Below are 10266 nucleotides of genomic sequence, written 5' to 3'. Positions count from 1 at the left end.
ACTGTGGACCCTCTCCCTCGGGCAGCACTGTGGACCCTCTCCCTCGGCCGCTCCTGGGGCAGCGTGAGCGCTGCAGGCTGAGACAGTCTTCTTGCTTGAAGGAGGAGGGAAAGAAACTCAGAACTTTAGAATAAGCTTGAAAGGGGAAACTTTTAAAAGCTACCAGAGAGAAGAGTTTTCTTAGTAATGAGAGTGATGGTGGACCCCTCATCGCCTGCAGCAGGCACCAGAAGTCTTATCTGGAAAATGCTATTATCTGCCCACAAACAATCTTGTCTCTAGTACAGTTTCAGGCAAAGGGTAGAACAGCCATATTTAATATCCAAGCACTGAGCTTTACAGCCCACAGACACTTTATCAACAGGAAATGACCCTAAAGGGATGATGTAGGAACTAAGAAAACATGAAGAATGTAAAAATGGTCCAGAAGGAAGGAATTTAATTGTTGACTCTATGATAAAAGATGAAAACCAATATATATGAAACACAGTACTTTTGATTGCTGTGACGAAGTATCTGAGGAGAGATTTAGGAGAGGAAGTGTTTATTTTAGCTCGTGGTTTGAAGGAGTATGGTTGATCATGACAGGAAGGCATGCTGCAGGAACATGAGCATCCAGTTACACTGTGTCCACAGTCAGACAGTAGAGAGAGCAAATGTTGCTACTCAGTTCAGTTTCTGCTTTGCTCCTATTTTATTCCTTTTGGGACCCCAGCCCTTGGGATGTTGACTGAGGAAATGGGTGAGGTATTGCTGTCTGGACACCTTTCCTATTGTTCCAGTGCACAGCTCAAGGTGTCTCTTTAATGATGCTAATCTCATCAACATTTATTTTTTCAAATTTATTTATTTATTCCCTTTACATTCTGAATGCACCTCCTCCCTCCTCTCCTGGTCCTTCTTTCCCACCCTCTTTCCTCTTTCTCCTCTCCCCTTCTCCTCAGAAAAGAAGAGCTCTCCCTTACCAACCCACCCCAGCACATCCAATTGCATCAGGACCAAGCGCATTCTCTTCCACTGAGGCCAGACAAGGAAGCCCAGCTAAGGGCATGTGATCTAAAAGTAGGCAACCAAGTCCATGTCAGAGACAGCCCCTGCTCTATTTGGTAGGCGACCCACATGCAGACCAAGCTGCCCATTAGTTACATATGTGTAGACCATGCCTGCTTTTTGCTAGGTGTTTCAGTCTCTGTTAGCTCCTATGGGTCTAGGTTAGTTGATTCTGTTGGTCTTCTTGTGGAGTTCTTGTCCCCTTGGGTCCTTCTGTCCTTTCCTCCACTTTTCCACAAGACTCCTGACCTCTGCCTAATGTTTGGCTATGGATCTTAGCATCTGTTTTGATCCACTGCTGGGTGGAGCCTCTCCGAGGACAGTTATGCTAGATTCCTGTCGGCAAGCATAGGAGGGTGTCATTAACAGTGTCAGGGGTTGGCTCTCTCATGGGGTGGGTCTCAGGAGGGTGTCATTAACAGTGTCAGGGGTTGGCTCTCTTATGGGTCCCAGGTTGTGGCAGTTGGTGGTTGGCTATTCCCTCAATCTCTGCTCCATCTTTATCCCTGCGTTTCTTGTAGGAAGGGTAAATTTGGGGTTGAAGGTTTTATGAGTGGGGTGGTGTCCCCCTCTCTCCACTGGCAATCCTGCCTGGCTAGAAGATGGCCACTTCAGTCGCCTAGCATCTAGTGGATGCTAGAAGTCTCACTTAGAGTCACCCCCATATCCTCCCAGGGCCTATCCTGGCGCAAGTCTCTGGCTTATCCCAGAGATGCTCTCCCTCAGTTTCCCTTTTCTCTCCCAGCCCTCTTAACTCTCATCTCTGCCCTCTCCACATCTGATCCCCATCTCTCTTCAGTATTTAAAGCTGTTTTCTCTGAAGTCTTGCTTCACTGACGCTGTTTCTCAGACTGCACACTTCCCATCTTTTCGCTCTAACTGTGAATCTGACTGAGAGCAGTGAGCAGAAACCATGCCATACACACCACGGTCCTGGTAGAGTCCTTGTTGCATTTCGTGAACATTGTCAACACTGCCCACTTCTGGCCTGGTCTCCACACTCCCAGCAGAATGGCCCATTAAGTTATTTTAGCATGATAAAGTTTCTTTCATCCATAGCTCCAAACTCTTCTCTATTCTACTCATAAACTAGCTCCAAAGGCCCGAAAGCCACGCCGCCAGGGAGCCAGGCAGCAGCCTCTCTTGGTGCCTTCTGTACTGCTTGCTTGTTGCTGTGACAGAACACCTGACTAAAAGCAGCTTCAGTAGTGGGGGGGGTCTAGCTTGAGGGGTTCATTCCACCGTGGAGGGGGGGGCATGGTAGCAGGACAGTCAGATGCCTAGTTGAAGGCAGAGAGAGCTGAATGTAAGTGCCGGAAGTTCAGCTTGCTTACATTTCCTCCCTTTTATTATTCAGTCTGAGATCTCAGCCCTTGAAGTGGAACTGCCCACACTGGGGCTTTGGATTTTTGGTTACTTCACACCCAGAGTTGATTTAAAGTCCAGTCAAATGACAATGATGATCACCCACCACGGAAAGTTTATATGTTTAGGAGAGTAAACCAGAGCCAGGTGGTGGTGGTGCACACCTTTAATCCCAGCACTCAGGAGGCAGAGGCAGGCAGATCTCAGAGTTCAAGACTAGCCTGGTCTATAGAGAGAGTTCCAGGACAGCCAGGCTATACAGAGAATCCCTGTACAACAAAAGTCAAACCAGACTGTTGTTACTCAGAATGTGGTCTTTGCTCTATGAACAGTCTGCCATGAGCTTGCGGAGTGTGCTAAACACTTATACAGTTAGGACATCACTGTGACATTTTAAGTTATGGTCTTTGCAATTATCAGTTCTCAGCGGCTTGAAGAAAGAACTTCAACAATTACCGTTTCCCAGAGGGCATGAACTGTCACAGTGGTGTGTGAGGTGACAGAGTGAGACTGAGGCCATCAATTGGTTTGACAGGGTTAGGGATAGTAAACAGCTGTAGGATTTGATAGAAGATGGTGGAGATAGAGGCAGGAATACTGGGAAAGAGTTAAAAGCTGCCTTCTGCTGCATAGAAAGTCCAAGGGCAGCCTGGGCTACGTGAGACTTGGTCTCAAAACAAAATAAACCCAAAAGGCAGATTTTTAACCTATGTGTACATGTTCAAAATCAATGGAAACCTGGATGCTAATTAGCAAAGGGAAGTAGAGGGCTGGAAAGAATTAAAAAAATAAAAAGGCTTTGTCTATTTGGTCGTCTTAAATGTTAAGAAACGTGGGACCATCTATGAGTCCACAACGTTTGTGGTTCCTGTAACCGTGAGTGGATGGTGAAACATTTAAACTGCTGAGGTGACAAGGCTGTGAGAACGCTACGTTTCTAAGAGCATGCATTCCGGCCCGGAGTTTGTAGGTCCTAGTGCAGCTTTGTGTATGCTGCGCTGCTGCTCACTCTGCCGCCCAGGGCTGTGCAGCTCACTGAAACCACGCACCGCTAGTTGTGGTCCAGTGTTCAGTCCCACACTCAATCCTCTGCTGGCGTCACTGAGGACTACTTTGCCCTGATCAATTTTATGTAATAAAATTTCATTATTTGGCAAGTGTTTGGCACACTTGCAACACAATGAAATCTTTGAGTAAACAATTAAAATCTTTGTCATTGTAAAAATGATCCCCTCCATCTCTCTGTTCACCACCCCAGCATTAAGCACCTACTGCCTACCTGTTAAACTAAGTATGGTGGGTTGAAAATCGTGAAGCACAGATGAGCAGTCATTCTTGTTTTGAGTTAAAGAAGCAAGACAGTGTGTATTCCAGATCCGGGTCTGCACTGGGTTGATTAAAAGATTGTTCTCGATGATAAGTTCCTTGGGTCCTGCAGGTGATACAGGTAAATCATCAAAGAACCTTATGCAAACATTAGAGAGCCCAGGAACACTGGTAACTTGAGGCTGTTGGGAGGGTGGGAGATTACAAAGCCTTGGCCAGTATGCTCGCAGCCTTTCAGACGCTCATTCAGGGCTTTGCCTGGAGAGTATAAAGGTCTGCTCCCCTGGCCTGGGTTTCCTTTATGGCAGCTGCTTTTTTGGGAGGCCTCTGGCTGTCATGTTGGGCGACCTAAGAACACGGGATTTGAAGTCAGACTGCTGAGGATTTTACCATAGGTTGACTGCTGCTTACTGAGGAGACCCTGGGAAAACTAGCTGTTTTCTCATCCTTACATGCAGGAAACCATCTATACGTCAGTCCTCAGCTGACTGGAGATTAAGCATGATAGTGTATATGACACGGTTGGTATGTGACTAGAGTTCAGCAACAAACGGGAAGGGATCCTCACTGGGCTCAGTGTTACCAGCCCAGGCCTGGCGTGTTTTGTCAATGATGTAGGTAACAGCTTTGCCGAGGACTATCATACTATTGAGATTTAAACTTTGAGAGAGTGGTCTTTCCTTCAGCCTAACTCCCCTGAGCATAAACTTGTGGTATTTAGTTTTACATAACTCATTCTGGTGGGGTGCTTAAATTTTCTGTCCTTGACAAATTGCAAAAAAAATTAGCCTTCAGGATTTTTTTTCTGAATACCAAAAAACAGCAAAAGCGATATCTGCAGGGGTCCAGTAGGTGGCGATGCGTTCTCACTTTTCAAATGAAAGGAACAGCTTGACAACTTAATGTTGGAAACTTCGAGCTTCACAACTATAAGCACATACGCGGGCATCTCGAGTAGACGGCACGAGGCTGACACTGAGGGGCTGAGGGACAAGGGCAAGCAGGCCTGTTTTGAGGCCTGTGCAGATCAGAGTTCTTATTTTAAACATTTCAAGGCACCGCGCTGTTAAAATGTAGGAGTCTGACTCGTGTTCCCAGCTTTGTTCTCCAGCAGTGCTTGTTTAACAGATCACTCAGCCTCTCTTAGTTTTAGGTGCCGCATCTCAGAAGTCAGGAAATCCTGGTTCGCTTCAGGGAGCCAGGCATGGTGGCTTGTAGCAGTGATCTCAGCAGCTGGGAGGCTGAGGCAGGAGGAACTCAAGTTCAAAGCCAGCATGGCTTCATTATAAGATCCTGTCCTTAACAAAAAAATCGAAGGTCATGGCGGCACACACCTTTAATCATAGCACTTAGGGAGGCAGAGGCAGGTGGATCTCTGAGTTTGAGGCCAGCCTAGTCTACAAAGTGAGTCCAGGCCATCCAGGGCTACAGAGAGAAGTCCTGTTTCAGTGGGAAAAGCAGAAAATATTGGAATTATATAGCCCAGTGTCCTTATTTCATAAATAAAGAAGCTGAAGCTTAGCGAGCTGGCTGGCCCCTCCGGCTTTTGTGTAAGTCAGTTCTGTACCATCAATGAAAACCAAGACACAGCTGTGATTATGTGATTACCACATCAGTTACATCTGGCTAATGTGATTGAATCACTGTCTGCCTTCATGTCAGCATGTAGGGAATTTCACTCCATCTTTACACCTGTTGCAGAGGAGGGCAGGCAGCTCTGCTTAGGGGGTTCTGCATTTGAGGCACGGAGGTGAAGCAGCTTTCCTGTGACTTAACCAGTCTGTGCAGCGGCTGACGCTTCTGCTCTTCATTTCAGAAGCCTTTGGACAGACAGACCTCTGCAAGCAACTGTGCCAGTTTGTTATAATCTTTCGGAGGGTCTGCCTTTCTTTCTAGGGAGCACAATTCTCCTAATGTCTGTTTCTAATACCAGAGCCAGGAGCATGCACCGGCCAGGTAGCCACCACGAAACAGAAGAGGCTGCGGAACAGGATGAGTTGTGGCCGGCCTGGGGGTCAGAGCAGGGCTCTACCTCTTCTGAGATTATGCCCTTCATTATGCCCTGTCACCTGTGGAGAGGGCAGTGCTGTGCTGCTCATCTTTGTCTTTCTTTTTGAGATGTCTTCTTCTTAGGTGTGAGGAGGGCTGCTTACAGCTGCCAAAGTGGGGGTTTTCATTTTCATGAGGGCATGCTGGAACCTGGAAAAGTGAAGAGGTTTTTCATTTATTTGGCCTTCTGGGATTGAGACTTGAACAGTGGTCATTTGCTTTTGGTCATCATGTCGGTGGATCTAATGTGATGGCAGAGGACATCCCACCGAGTAGTACACAGGAGAGCACTTAGAGCTGGGATTGTGCCTCAGATTCAGCTGTATTTGAGTGGCACAGAGCTGGACAGCAGATCATATCTGCCTGGATTTTTGAAAAGTTGGAAAACTTTTTCTTTTTTATGACTATGAATGTTTTAGCTGTATGTACCTAAGTGCACCACTTGGAACTGGAGTTATGGATGGTCATGAGTTACTATGTCGGGGCTGGGAATCAAACTTGGGTCCTCTGAGAGAGCAGTAAGATGCTCTTAACTGCTGACATAGCTCTCCAGCCCTGAGAAACTGGAAAACTTTTCAAAGTTGTTCTTATACATATTTCAGTCAGTTGTTGTACATGCACGCACGCACACTCACATACCACCACCACCACCACCAATAGAAGAAACAGAGACTGGACAGATCCTCTGATGTAAACGGGGGTAGGTTTGTTTCTGAACCATCCTGGAAGCACTGCTGAGTCAGGCAGGTGCGGAGCTTTGAAATCACTCACACTGCTGGCCTCATTGCCAAGTACTTTCAATGCCAGACATTATACCAGACACTTAGTATTTCCATCTACTATGGAGCAACCCACGAGACGGCCGTTCTCATTGGATGAACAAAGGACCTCAGAAGAAAACATAAACTGCAGCCCACGACCTCCCGGCCAGCAGGTAGACAGCAGGCTCTTCCTAAGTTCTGGCCTCACTCACTCAGAAGCTTGTTTCTCTGAACTGGGCCATGTGGCATCTGCGTTTCCTCCTGCTTCAGATGCTGTGTCCGAATCCCCAGTCTTAGCTTCCCATTTAATTTGAGGTGGCTGCTGGCCGCGCAGGGTGGGAGCGGAGGAGGGTGCTCAGGCCAGTGCCTCCTTAGGCGGATCTGCGGTATTAGTGAAGGGGAGACGCGAGGGACTCAGCCTGTCAAGCCACCCAGACCCGCTGAAGTCACACCCATCAGTTACTGTATTTGGCTTCCCTCTCCTCCCCTACTCCCTTTTTTCTTGGATCAAATTAACTTTTTTGACAGATGTTTGGAAAATAGTCTTATCCTGTAATTTATATTTATAAATCCTTTTGCTACAGTGTGGTCCCCATTCTTTGCCTTCATTGAAGCCAGAAAACAACCTGGGAAAGGCCATGTTTCCTGTTAGGAGTTTGGAGGCTCTTGTCTTCTTAGCACAATTTTGAGCTTTCGAGAATTCTGATGCCAGGAGACGGTAAGCCAAGCATGGTACTTGGTAGACATGTTTTAGATTCTCGAAGTAAATAGAGACAGCTTGAGGCTTGTCCTCACCAGGATGCAGAATTTGGCCTTTGTTTGTTTAAAATCCCAGAGCTTGTTTTGCTCTTCTCTTTTAGATTAGGTTTGGAATGAGGATATTCTTGACTCTGAAAGGTTAGTGCAGTTTAAGATCTTCTTCAAGCTCTGACCCCCTTACCCTGGGTCCTCATCTGTCCAGGAATGCCATTTAGCTGGCTGTCACTGTCGCCTTCTTTTCCTCCCATCACTTCTGTTGTTTTCTCTCCAGTTACAATGCTCCTTTGTAGCTGAGGTTATGTCTTTCCTGTATGTGTGTGTGTGTGTGTGTGTGTGTGTGTGTATGGAAGTGAGGGGTCACTGACAAATGTCTTACTTTACTGCTCTCTCTCTCTCTCTATCATCATCACCATCACCATCATCATCACCATAACCATCATCATCATCATCATCGAGACCCAGTCTCTCACTGAACCCAGAGCTCATTGGCTTGGCTAGGCTTGCAGTGATTCTCCTACCTCTGCACCCCCTCACCAGTTGCAAACACACACAATTGTGTCTGGCTTTTCTCTGAGTGAAAGAAGCTGAACTCAAGTCCTCATGCTTGCCTGGCAGGCGCTTTACCGACCAAGGGGTCTTCCCAGCCCCTGTGTCTCACTTTTATGGTCTCAGGATTTAGTGTTTTCTCTTCTTGGTGCACGTTTTCCCATGAGTGAGTGGAGTTAGGTTGAGTCATATTCCTGTCTCTGCTCTGCTGTAAGATAGACATTGCCCTCAAGGGACGGCCACTCTGGCAGGGCCCTCCTAAAGTAGTGGCACTGAATACTCTTCATTTGCTGTCTTCAGAGAATGTTTATAGTTGTGATTTCTTACCTTAAAAGTGCCCCAGGAACAAGAACTTTGTGTTGTTGTTTTGAATGTTGTTTAAGTAGAAATTATTTTGCTTTAGGGCTCCTGCGACTTTGCTGACAGTGCTGTCACTATTGCACAGCGCTTCTCACTGTTCCAAGAGAGGAAAAGCAAGTCTGAAATCGTGGCCAAATTGGGGGCAGGGGGATGTCCATATTGAGCTCAGTGTCTCCCTCTTTACTGGCTCAGCACCTGGCCTTCATCAGCGCTCAGGCAGAGGGTGTCCAAAGCCTGCAGATGCTTAGCAGAGACACTTGCAGTTTTCCTCAGTTTCAATGTGGCCAGCACTTGAAAGCACGTTAGTGTCCATGCAGGCATGCACACAGGACACAGGCTGTCCATGGACCCATCAGGTAGCCATCCACATGCACACTATAACGGTGGGAAGGACACTTCCCTGTCTGTGGAACAAGCCACCAGCTTTGCCCTGCTGTCCTTTGTTTTTTCACCTCACCGGTCTGATCTCCTATTTTGTCCCTTTAGGTGAGGCTGGGCTAGGTAATGCTCGTTTGCCACGTGGAGACGGTTAGTTAGGGACGCTGGTGCTCACACTTGAAAAACCTACAGTGGAAAGCTTATGCTTATGCTTGTTCTTGGGCTCCACCAGGCTTTTTTGTTCTTAACACACCGTATCTGAATTAAAAAACAAAAACCAAAACCAAAAAACCAACTTTATTTGTGTGTGCATATGCACGGGGCCCGGGTGCGAGTGGGCATGAATTTGTGTTTGTGCTTGCCCCTGGAGGTAAGAAGAGGGCATTGGCTTTCCTGGAGCTGGAGTTACAGGTGGTTTTGAGCTTTTGACCTGGTGCTAGGAGCTGAACCCCAGTCCTTTGTGTCCCACGCTTGTGGTAAAAGGTATGGCCTTTAATTGTTCATTGTTAGCTGCCTCCCATCCATGGTCCTAAAATACTTTTATTAATGGTCTCCAGCTCCTCCACCTGGGCTGATCCGGCCTGTGCTCCTCTCCTGTGCTAGCCCATGCCTCCAGGTTCAACCCCAGCCCGTGAACCCCAAACTCCATCTCCCCTTCTGCCAAATCCCAAGCTTCAGCATTTTTTATTAACCAATCAGCTTTAAATTAGGAGCAAGGTTTACACAGCAAGGACAGGTATATGTGAGGATGTGCTCCCCTGAGCAGGAACAAGATCTCAGGAGGGTGGGGGGCAGTAATTAACATTAGAATACATAGCACCAGGCCAACCTCCAACATGCCCAAGTTAATTTTTTTGGCCAGCTGGTCTTTGGTCGAGTGCTTAGGTGCTTCAGAGCCTGGTGCATCCGCATGCCTCAAAGTGAGCAGTTTTTCTCCCCTCCCCCACTACATTCCTTAATTCAGTGAATGGTACCAATGTCCACCCCTTCTCTTAGGTCAGATCAGAAGGATTGGCTTGCATTGCGTCATCCCCTTTCATTTTGAGCCAGTACTGATGGAGTCTGCCAATATTTACTTCTTCATTGTGGGTTTTTTTCCATTTCTAAGAAGTGATGTAATTTCTTGTTTCAAATCAAGGCAGTAGCATCTATCTGTCTTCACTAATTATTTGCTAGCACCATCTTGCCAAGCTCTGATTTCTTCTTTCTAAACCCTCCATCTTAACATTTTCTCATGCTAAAATTTGCCCTTATCTCTTAGACACATTTCTCTAGACAGCTCTTATGCTTCCGTGATGCCTGGCATTTCCCTTAGCGCCGTTAACTGCGATGTCCGGATCGTCTGTTGACTAATCTCTTTCTTAGCCAGCTGCCCTGTGTGAGGGGCGGGACAGCATTTATTGCTGGTGTGTAGCATTGAACCTGGCATGCAGCGCTGGCTTAGCAAATGCTTGCTGAGAGTGGGTGGCACGTCTGTGGTGGGGACCCCTGAGAGTCTAATGGGATGTAGCCCTCGGTAGTCAGCAGTTGTGAAATTTCTCCTTGTGAAAATGGTGGTTTCTGACCATTCTTTATAGACACTTGTCATTTCCAAATTATTATACTTTTGGCTTCCAGGCTTGTTTTTTTTTTTTTTTTTTTTTTTTTTGTCAAATTTTCCACATCTTCATTA

General features: G+C 46.9%; 1 protein-coding gene across 3 annotated transcripts in view; it reads left to right on the top strand.

The window, feature by feature from the left end:
* Uvrag (UV radiation resistance associated) overlaps positions 1–10266 on the top strand; it is a 263208-nt gene that overhangs the window by 57972 nt on the left and 194970 nt on the right. The window lies entirely within an intron of this gene.

This window comes from Psammomys obesus, unplaced genomic scaffold (genome assembly GCF_907164565.1).
Source record: "Psammomys obesus unplaced genomic scaffold, mPsaObe1.curated_primary_1811, whole genome shotgun sequence".
NCBI lineage: Eukaryota > Metazoa > Chordata > Mammalia > Rodentia > Muridae > Psammomys > Psammomys obesus.
Note: the sequence above shows the minus strand (reverse complement) of the source record. Positions and strands in the feature narration are given on the sequence as shown.